We start from the raw sequence: 11,219 nt of genomic DNA, 5'->3' as shown, positions 1-11,219 counted from the left end.
GCTGCCCAGCCCCGTGTGTCCCTTCAGCATGGCTCTGCAGCAGGAAGGCAGGTTGCTCTGGAACAAGGCAGAAAGCAGAGCAATGACGAGGATTTATCTGCCCCGTGCTACGGAAGGAAAATTGAGAAGCCCCTGTCCAACAGTTTGAGATTGACACTGTGGAGGTTGAGCTTGCTGAGTGCATCATCTGCAACACAGGACAGTGTCTTCTGTCCAAAAGGTGGGTGAAGTGAACGAATGTGTGTTCAGCTGGAGTTGAGGATCTCCAGATGCAGTTTTTGCCTACATCCTGCTTCCTGCCCTTTGGGGTGGGAACAGTGGTGTGTTAGTTGCCTAATCTGGGCCTGGAGGGAATGAGGATTATTGCTTGTGGGTGTCTTTTCTGTCAGGAGAGGAAGGGAATACCCGTCAGGCTGGGAAAGGGGATCAAACAGCCATGGAACTGTCAGCCCTCAGCCTATCCTTCCCAACTTGCCCTGTCTCACCAGCTCCTGCTTCCAGTCCCCATCTCTGTTCCAACATGCCAGGAGCTGCTGTGGATGGGCTTCCTCTTCTCTGTCCCCAAGTCCTGCTACTCCTTGCCAGGAAAGACCGATTTCACCACTGGCACAAGCTGGTGAGAGACCAGCATGAGGAGACACAAGCAGAGACTCTTCCCTAATCTTAGCTAAGCCCTTGCAAAGCCCCAATGCACAGAGACAAACTAGACTTCTTCAGAGTCTCATAAAAATGAAACAACTGTGGTCAGACCCTTATGGCAATAGCAACACACCCTCTTTAGCACAAAGCCTATCTTCCCTCACTGGATTTCAGTCCCTGCTTCAAAATATGGAAGCATTAGATCTTTCCAAAGAAAGGATTTCCTGAATTATTCTAATGCTGAAAAAATAATGCATTTTTCTCTGCCCTGGCTCTCACAGGCAGTTGAAGCACTTGGCTGAAATTAAAAAAAAAAAAAAAAAAGAAAAAGCCAGAGTCATGACATAGGAACGGGATCTTGTACTTAGAAGGGACACGAACCTCCAGAGCAGGCTGTGCTACCAACTCTGCCTCTAATAATAGCTGCCAACTCTGTGAACATTGTACATTGTTTAGAGAATCTAATCAAGTTATATACTCCTTTTGAAGTCAGACAACTTTGATTTAACAGTGGCTTCAGAGCTTTGAAAAACATGATCTTTTCTAGTTTGTCTTCCATGATGGTTCCTTACCTGTCTCCCACTGTTGAATAAATCATTACAAACATAAACCAGATGCCTAATGCTAACAATAACTTTTGAAAGCCCTGCTTCCCCCAAGATGTATGGGCAATGACTAACACACTTTTAGCCTCCAGACTTAATTTAAAGCATTCTGGAATTGTGCACTGGTGAGATGAAGGCTGCCCAAGACAATAACTTTTACATTAGAAATAATCTCTGTCTTTAGCAGCAACAGAGTCAAGGTTGTTCTCCTTCAGCCCCGGTGTCTCAGCCTGCCGTGGGTGCTCTGTGAGCCTGAAGGCTTTGGAAAAGGAAGACCAACTTAAAGATAATAAGGTGTCAGTGTTTGAATGTGTGGGAGCAGCAGCTTGTGCTGCTTGCAGGGAGCGTGCAGCACAAGCAGAGCTCCTCACAGCAAAGCCAGCGTTACTTTCAGCTGAGATGTGACAAGGGACAGTTCTGGGTCTCCAGACACGATGGCTCCTTCCAGCAGAGCAGCAAACACTGGAGTTGCCCTCAGCCTCTGTGCCGCCAGCTGAGCTACAGCACTTTGAAACCTGGGACTCACCTTGCCTGAAGACAGATCATGGATGTGCAGAGCACTTCAGGGGGATGTGCTGGTGGAATATGAGTGTTTCTGACCCAGAGACCTCAGCCTGTGGAAAGCCTGTGGCTAACAGCTGCTCCAGAGCTGCTCTGTAGGGAATATATTGCTTAACAGAGGAACACACTTAAATGCATTACTAGTACAGCTAAATTAATGTCTGGAGATTGAGTCCTGGCAAAGAAGCAAAGTTTTGAAAGCTTCCTTCAGTATTCTTTCACTTTCCTATATCTGCACACACTGAGCCCATTTGGGTTAATCTTGCTATTTTATTTTCATAATTTTGTCATCTCTTTTCTACAGGGTTTGCCGTCTTTTTTGGTTTAGTTATTTGAAGCAATAACCAAAAGGTGGATAGAAGAAGGAAGGATGGGAGGAAATCTTTGGACCCACCAAAGTTAAGGAAATGAATATTAGATAAACTCTTCAATGCAGACATGCTTTGCCATTGTGATGTGCTGGCACAGCATGGCACAGCAGGAAGCTCAGTGCAGAATTTCCTGACACAGAGTGAACTAAAAAGAGCCATTACTGAAAATACACCAACAAGTAGGCTCATGGGGAGCTCGGGGGGATTATTTCTCCTCCCTGAACTTCATGCCAGTACCTCTGTTGTGTTGGAAGACCTTTAGTGGCAGTCTCCCAAGCAACCTGGTCCCACTGAAACCAAATGCTGTGTTTGAAGTCATGGCAAAGACACCATGTGAAAAATAAAAGCATCCCAAGACAACCAGGGGGAGATTTTCCAGAAGCTCACCATTTGCATGAAATTTGTGTTAACTTTGCATCGTAGTTTGGCTTCTCCTAATTTCCAGCTGCTTGGTGAACCTTCAGCCCCAGACTGGCTTTTTTCATCCTGATTTTCAAATGAAACCTCACCAAACTATCTGATATGGGGATTGAGGTAAAGCAAAGAGTGGCTTGAGGGGAGTTAAGACTCCAGACCCAACATCTCCCAGGAAACTTTTGCCATCTGCTTCACCTTTCCGCTCTTGTACAACAACAGGAGGGCTCCTTGCCAAACCAGATCCCTCCAGCTATCCAGTCACGCTTGCAGCAGTACCAAATCCATCTCCACAGGAGGTTACTAGGGTGTTAGAATATAAAATACCATGATTTATGTATTTTAAACCATGTTTTTGATTATATTGAATGCTGAGCAGACCCTGAAAATCATCTTTTACATAAAATGTCAATTCTATATGATTATTTTCCCTTATAAAGAATGATTTACCTGTCTCTGTGGAGTTGTACTCTTTGTACAACAGAGCACATGTCACTTCTGGTTCCTTACATATGAGGTAGAGATCCCAGGCAAGCAGCTGTCCTGGGTATTTTGGGGTTTCCATGACAAATGGGAATCCTTCACAGGCAGCTTTCAATTTTTCATCTGAAAGTCTTAATACATTTGTAGTTGCCAGAGTCCTGTGAACTTTCATATCTATTATGCCATCACCTCTACAAATGCTTTGAAATTAACAACCAGTCAGATTTCCTTTCTATGACCAAGCAGGAAAATAAAGAGAAAAGACAGAAATGATTTCATTACAGAATAGCTTCTCCTCCGTCACATTAAGCAATCACTTTGGAAAGTGATCTGAAAGCTCCTTTACACTGGGATACATCTAAGGGGATGAAAAAGAGCAAATGTTCCAAAAAGGGATCACAGCTGTTTCCTTTCTTACCCCTGCCTGTCTCTCCTGCTGAGCAATCGTCCTCATGACAGGGCTGCTGCACTCCCAGCCACGCTCAGGTGGGTTATCATGGCAAAATGGTGAGAAATAAACATTTTAAGTAATCTCATAAACTCATTAGCAATTTAATTTCCTTTAGCTTATCACTTTTTCCAATTCCTGCTTGGCTTTAGACAAGGGTATCTCCAGTGTGTGCACAGACGAGGGCAGGCACGTGGAGAGCAGCCCTTTCTGTGGGAGCAGATTCACTGTTGCACTGGCAGTAACAGGAAGAATAGACCAAGAGGAGGAGTAGAATAAAAAGCAAGGCGACATTGCAAGAGGAATGTTTTACAGAAGCATGTTGCAAAGCTCTCCCACTATTGCTGACACAGGCTTCCAAACACGCAAACGTGGTGGGATGCACGGGAAAGGCTGGAATCACATCGTGATGCCTTTCAGAGTACGATGTCAGGGTCCCAGGTGTCCATTCAGTGCATCTGGCACAATGATCATACATCCAAAAATAGTGAGGGTGATATTCAAAAATCAAGGAAATTCACTATTTGTCTTTTCTCATGACTCTGAATTCTTCCTGTTAATTGCTCCATCTTTTGGCTGTGTCTTTTCAAACCATCATCAGTGGCCCCATCTGCTTGGCAGTAAGAAGTGGAAGCTTAGTCTTTGATGAGAACTTGCAGGGCTCTAAGACCTTCGATGGTCGCTGATGGGAGATCACATTCAGGCAGCCCCAGGGATCCTTCTGGTCTGGCAGTCTGTGGATAAAATCTGTGTGAGTGACTGAATATCCTCAAAAAATTGCCATGGTGAGTAATCCTCCCAGATCTGGTGTTGCCCTCATAAACACAGGCTGTCCTTTTTTATATTTAAACATCAAAGGATGCCATTTGCTTTTAAAGTGATGTTTAGTGTTAATATTCTGTTCCTACAGGCCAGTTGGATTTGGGGAGGACATAGTCATCACAAACCAAAGGATGCAGGGTCTGTTCTGCTGACTGATGCGCTTGAAAAATTGAACATACAACAGATGCCAATGCACAGCTCATTTATACCAGACACAACTGGTTATGTTCTGTCCTGGAAACATGCACGCAGGTTTTATTTCTACCTTCAATGAGAAGAAGGCAGGAGTTTGTGTTCTTGTACTTTTTGTAGCTCTTCCCTCACCCTGCTATAGCTTGTGGCAAAACTTTGGCCTTGAAGAACTGTGGTGGGGGAGCTTTCATCAAGGGGACTCCAGGGGCTGCTTCTGTCTCCTTTGCGCCACAGGTTCAACCAAAAGGGGCTGCCAGGGAGTAGGTTCAGCCCCAATTTATATGTGTAAATGGTGATGAAAAAATCAGAAAAGTAGCAAATTTTATTATACCTGTACTTCTGGGGCAGACTGAGGATCTTCGGCCTCTTTTGATGTCTTGGGGACTGTCAGGGCTGTTTCTTCTCATCCCCGTGTCTCACACAGCTTTTGGTGTTGTATGTCAGGAGATCACAGCAGAGAAAAAGGAACATACAAACCCACCATTTTTTAGCCTCTTGGCTAAACCCCAAATATTTTAGACATTTCTGCTAGAGGTTGATTCCCCCAGTGAGCCTCAGAGCTCTCATCTCTGACAGCTCTAAATGAAAGACTGTTCATATGAGATCAGCACATGCCGATATTGCTTTAGACTTCATGGCATATAAACTTCATATATTGATAGTGACGGGCCACCCCTCCCTGCAAGCCCTTTAGTGATGTTATGATTCTGTTTTTATTTAGTGGACAGGGGAGAAAAACACAATGGAAGTCATGCAAATGATTAAATGCAAAGATCTGTTCATCTTGTGAGACCACTTGTAAATAATTTAACAAAGATCTTTAACAAGTCTCACTCTAAAGGAAAAAGTAGGTCCACTTGAAACCCTGCTTTTCCAATTTGGATGTTTAAATCAGTACTGCAGTCTTTTAAAACAGCCAAACTCTGTAAAATTGCCATAGAGAGACAGACACAGAGTTCTGGTTGCCAAGTGTAAAGGAGAAAAATGTGAGAAACTCTGTAACAGGCAAACATAGGGTAATCTCCCTTCCCCCAGAAGAGCTCATCCAAGCCTTGGAGACCAGTTAAAACAATAAAGCAAGAGGGTTTTTTGCCCTTCCCAAACCACTGTTTGCTTGAACTCTCCAGTGATGGCTTTCTCTACAGGAAGATTCTGCAAAGCTTTTGGTAATTTTACGGGGAACACCTCATTGTGTATTTTAAGTATTCCCTTTACCATCTCTCTCCCAGAATCACAGTAACCTCTCCAGTAAAATACATCTGGAGACATCACGTCTCATGACCGTTGGGTACCTGCCCACATGGAGCAGCCTTCACTGGCAGGGCTGTTCCAGGGCACAGGGGAGGCTCGTGCAAGGAGTGTGGATTCCTCACCAGGAGACACCTGATTCCCGGGAAAGGGAGCACAGGGCAATTAGTCACTGTAAAACAGTGTAACAAGGCTAAAGAATTAGGAACTGCCCAGACTCCAATAAACCCCAGTGCTTTATATGACTTGAGAAGAAGTTGGAGGAATCTGGCTAATCTTTTACTCTCCTAGTAAATCATTCATTGAGGCCATCTGTGAAATATGAGAAGAGCAGCTTCAACCCAAGATCCCCACTTAGCAAAGCCCTCACTAGCTTGGCCGGAAAGAAGTTTTCCTGATAAAGTTGATAGCTAGTCCAAGCCCTCATGATTTCCAGCAGCAGTAATCCTTCCGAGGAGATTAGAGAAGCAGCCCTTGAAAGTCCTGAAGTGTGGCCATCCACTACAGCAAAATTCAAGGGAAAAAAAAAGATAAAACCCACAGCACTCGCCAGGGCCTGGCCCTGAGGTGCCCCTTCATGCTTTCTGGTCCAGTGGCCTCTGCAGACATGTCTGACAAACAGCCCCCAAACAGCTGGTCCACCTCTCTGGGACAGGGAGCATTTGTGGGGCTCCGGGAGAGCATCAAGGAAGAACTCTGGTGCCTTGATAGCCGAGACTGAACTGTGGGTATTTTTGAAGGAGAGGCATGGATGCCCATCTGGAAAGTGATATTCAGCTCGCACAGCTGAACCCAGAACCCAAAATTCTCTGCTTCAGGGAAGTTCATGCCTGACTCGAATGAGTACAGTGTGAGATCATGTCACTTGAGGAGGAATAAGTCATCCAAAACACCTCTACTAGCTCCCCACACCAGACTCCTTATTTGTGTCCTCCACTCAGATTTGATACAGTTTTTCAAGAAGCAGTTAGCCTTTCTCCACAGGCATTACTACTAACCTGGGAATAGAAGAAAGTCCTTGGGCAAATACTTGATAGGGCAAAATAAATAAAATTTTATTTTACAGCAGAAATGGGCTGAACACCTAACCCCAGTATTCAAGGACATGAGTTACAACCCACCTCCTCTGGGAATTAAGACAATACAGTTTTTGACGGCTTTATTTTTTTTATATTTTCTAGTTTCTAAACTCTTAGGATCTGCAATTCCCAGGTGACTCAATAGCTCGTAGGAACAGAAAGTTTCAAAGTGAAAGACTAGATACCCCAAATCCTAGAGCCAAGTCCTTGCAGGGAAGTGAAGCAAAGATCCAAATAGGAGACAAAATAAGAGTGCAGTAGGGCTGGAGGTACAAGTCTACAGTTTTGTCTAGTGCTGGGCTCTCAGAAAAAGCAAGTCTTGAACACCTTGCAGGGGAGCTGAGCACATCCCACCTTTGAACTCTGTTGTACAAATATCTATACACTCATAACATGTTTGGGCACTTTGCAGAACTCCAGCCACAGAAGGGAAAATCCATCCCCTCCTACCCTATGCTTAAGCTGAGCAATAACATGTTTGGTTTAATGTTGAAGTCTTCCAGAAGTTTTGGTGCAAATTACAGCACTCTTGACGACCAAGTAAAGTTGGGGAAGTGATTATGTCTTGGAGCAGCATGGAGGACAAACAGTAGGAGCTGAAGTTTCTAGAAGACAGAGATCCTCTTTGCATTGTGATTTTTAGCCAAACTTTGGCATGATAATCCCTCCATGCTGTGCTTTGTAAGATTTTAACTATTCTTTCTGTTTTTCTTGGCTACCTGGTGTTTGCTCTGCTGAGGCTTGGGGCCAGTAACTGTGTAGAATACATAAAATTTTCTGCCTTATCCCTAAATCTCAGATCTAAGTGAAACAGTGTCTCATTGATCATTACCCTGATCAGCTTGTTAGTGATGCATTTTCTGCTCTGGAGAGAAGTAAGTCAAGTAAGACTGAAAGTTGCTTTATTTTTGTTTTAAAAGTGAAGTGTTCTTCCTTGCTGCTTACTAAGTATGTAACTGCTGAAGAAAGTATTCTACTTTGTGCTTCAGCTGAGGTGTTAGAGAAGCACTTCCTCTAGCCCCAATTAGGCATAATAAAGACTATAAATGCCCCTTCCTGTAGTGCTGTTTCTATTCTTAGCATGTTCTGTACCATCCTTGGTATCAGGGCTATGGGGGCACAGACTGCAAATTGGATCACTGCAAATGGGCTCCGGAAGGAGGAGCAGCAGGGAGAGCAGCCAGCATCCCCCCCAGAGCAGGAGCAAAGCGGAGGAGGAAGGTGAAATCCAAAGGGAACAGAGGAGAGCTCAACCTCAGCAAGACCAAGGACATACCGTGGCTGTGGCACAGGGAACTGCCTGAGCAAAGGAGATGTGCCCCAACGAGTCAGAGCTCAGGCAAGAAGGGGATCTCCGGTCTCTGTGTCAGCTGGGCTCTGGAACAGGGATTTTCCATTAGTCAGACAGGACTCGTGTTGTTCAGCAGAAAGCTGCTCTGGCCTCCCAAGCGCGGCGAGCTTGGTGCATCCTCCACCCTCCAAATCACACACAGCGATGGCTGCAGGAGCATCTGTTATAAATCCTCTTCTCTGGGCAAGGGTAGGAAGCACAACTTTCACAAGACTCTCTTAAATGGAGAAAGTCATCCAGGCCTTTTCTTCGCAAGCTCTGCACCCCTCCTGGAGCCCTTTGTGATCTAAGTTGTTTAGAAAGTAAATGAAATTGAGTGAGCCAGAGAGACAGTAATGGTTATTTCTCCAAGAAAGAAAAGCTTAATTTTACCATGGGGATCTTGCCTCTGTCATGACCCCTCCAACGGCTCACAGGAACACAGGAGGAATTAACCAGCAGTGAGGACTGGTTCATTCTAGCAGATTTGTAAAGAGTTTCATCTTAGTTCTTAACTGCAGTATCCCCCTCCTGCAAAACAAAACCCCCAAAAAACCAAACCCAAATGAACAGCACCAAGTCTTCAGCTGGTAATGATCAGCTTCTCCACAGCTTTCAGCACTCTCCTTTTTCCATCTCACCAAGGCAGAACCAGGGCTTGTAACCTCTTTGGAGACTTCCTGGGGCTGCAGCTGAGATGGTCAATACATGAAAAACAGGCAATATTTCATAAGTGGCAAGTCTGGAGGAGCTGGTTCCCCAGAAGCTGAGAGGAAAGGGAGCAGGATCAGAACCATTTGTGTTTGGTCACGGTTGGTATCTGTGCAGCTGACTGGCAAATGAGATCAGATAGGATTTTTCCATCTAATCTAAGTGAACTAGCAGTTGGGTTTCATTCAAGCAATTGTTCTAATGGATAATAATGTCTTATTATGACTAGAGGGCTTATTACTAGAATGTTGCACTAAATTCAATAACCTGAACTCACCATATATTGTCCCTCTTATGGGAGCTTCAGCTGTTTGAGAAGGAGCCTCAGAGTTGCGTGATCATCCCTAAAACCTTCTCCCCTAAGTTCCAACTTTGGAGAACAAGTTGTTCATCATATGCTGAATTCAGCCTTGGAGTAACTCCAGTGAAAACAAAAGGAGTAACAACAGGAATGGATTAGGCCCAATTGCTTTCACATTTCTCCAACTTGAATTTTCAAATCCAATACTGAAGGAGAAGTAAAAAAAAAAAAAAGACCCAACTCATGGCTCAGTGACAAATATATTTCAAAATGTAAGTCTGCCTGTGATGTGCCCTCATGCCCTTTGGAAAGTGCACCACGGTGAGCTTCCCCAAGCTTACCTAGGAACAAAATCCTCCTGTCATCTGACAGCAGCAATATATATACCTACTTCTGCCACTGTACTGTACCAATTTTTGCATAGAATGGTCAAACCCTGCAGTTCTAAGTTGCTACACTTGTCACTACTGACTTTACACACGTTTGAAAAAAACAGTATCTGCCAAGTTGAGATACAGAGTCATGAGGAATTAATTTCATAAAAACAGCAAGATTAAATAGTGTGTTTTCTGTACCAACCCCATGTTCCAAAGAGAGCTGTGCTCAGATCAGGAGAGGGCACAGGCTCATCTATAAATCCTTATCTAATACATCATCACCTTGGCATCTCTCTGGTTAAATAGATACGAACAAACAGAGAGCAAGTGGAATAAGGACCAAGACAAGCTCCCCTGCTGACTAGTGAGCCATGTTCTCTTACAGTGTTTGCTGCACCACTCACTCATTAGCTTTTAAGTAAGTTTCTTCTAACTCTGACCTGCTGTTTCCTGCCAGGGCTGATGAGCCACAAGTGCAGAGTCGCTTCCTCTGGGCCAGTTCCTCAGAGCAGCTTCCAGTGGCTGCCACATGAAGTTAGCTGAAGAAAAAAATGCTGCTCTTGTTTTCACTGGAGTTATTCCCAGGCTATTCCAGTGTGTTATAAAGGGGGCAACAGAATTATCCACTGATCAAAGAACTAAAGTGCAAGTCAGAAGTCCTGGGTTCAATTTCTAGCTCATGTTTAACCAACACTAACCATATGCCCTATCTGTCCCTCCACACACTCCTTTGAGAGTCTTAATAATAATGATGACACTCAAAGTTGCTCCTAAACAAGTAAGAATTTTATGAAACATCACAGAAACACGAAATATTAAGACCATGTTTGACCCGTGGGCTTCACAAAGTAAATGCAGAGCTTCATCCAACTGACAGGCTGGAAGCGGAGGAGTTCAGCTCAGCTGCTATCTAGCTCAGAAATCACTGCACATTGTTTGCAAACTTATCAGGAGTGACTTGAATTGTGAATTAGCTTCAGCAAGGCAGCTGGCAGGCTGCTGAGGCATACAATGCCTGCTGAATCTGCACTTCCTGCTGGAGACGTGCGAAGGAGAAGGCAAACTATGAAAGAGCAGAGAAACCGCTCCCAACTCCAGTCAAAACTACGTGCAGCACAGGCATAACAAGGCCAGTCGCTGATCCGGGGGCCAAACCAGAATTCCCAGCAACAGCAGTGCTGACAGTACTCAGCCCTTGCACAACACTTGCCATGGAGGGATCTTAAAGCTCTTTGGGAAGACCATGAGGCTCCCCCACCTTCCCCCAGCTCCTTACCAGGCTGGGTTGGACCATCCCAGCCCACGCTGTGACCCTGTAGCATCTCCCTTGCACACCCCCTGAGCCTGGTGCTTGCCTATTTTACATCTTGGTTTTCAGTAGATAATCCAATCTGTGTCAAAAGCAGCAGAGATCCCAAGACATGTTCCAGGCAGCCTTACCTGAGGACTCACCTGGACACGGCACCAGAGCACATCTCCACTGCTGGATGCTCTCCATGCAGGCAAACGTTCCCTGTGACTGCCACTGAAAATTCTCCAAGATGCAGTTCTGTGTGTGCCCACACAGAGAAATAACAGAAGGATGCTTCCCATGTGTGGTCTGATGGGAACACTGCAGCATCAGCACTTGGGGAAAAA

The sequence above is a fragment of the Pipra filicauda genome, unplaced genomic scaffold (assembly GCF_003945595.2).
Source record: "Pipra filicauda isolate LSUMZ 115617 unplaced genomic scaffold, ASM394559v2 scaffold616_size215100_pilon, whole genome shotgun sequence".
In the NCBI taxonomy this organism is placed as follows: Eukaryota; Metazoa; Chordata; class Aves; order Passeriformes; family Pipridae; genus Pipra; species Pipra filicauda.
The sequence above is the reverse complement of the archived record's forward strand: the minus strand, read 5'-3'. Positions refer to the sequence as shown.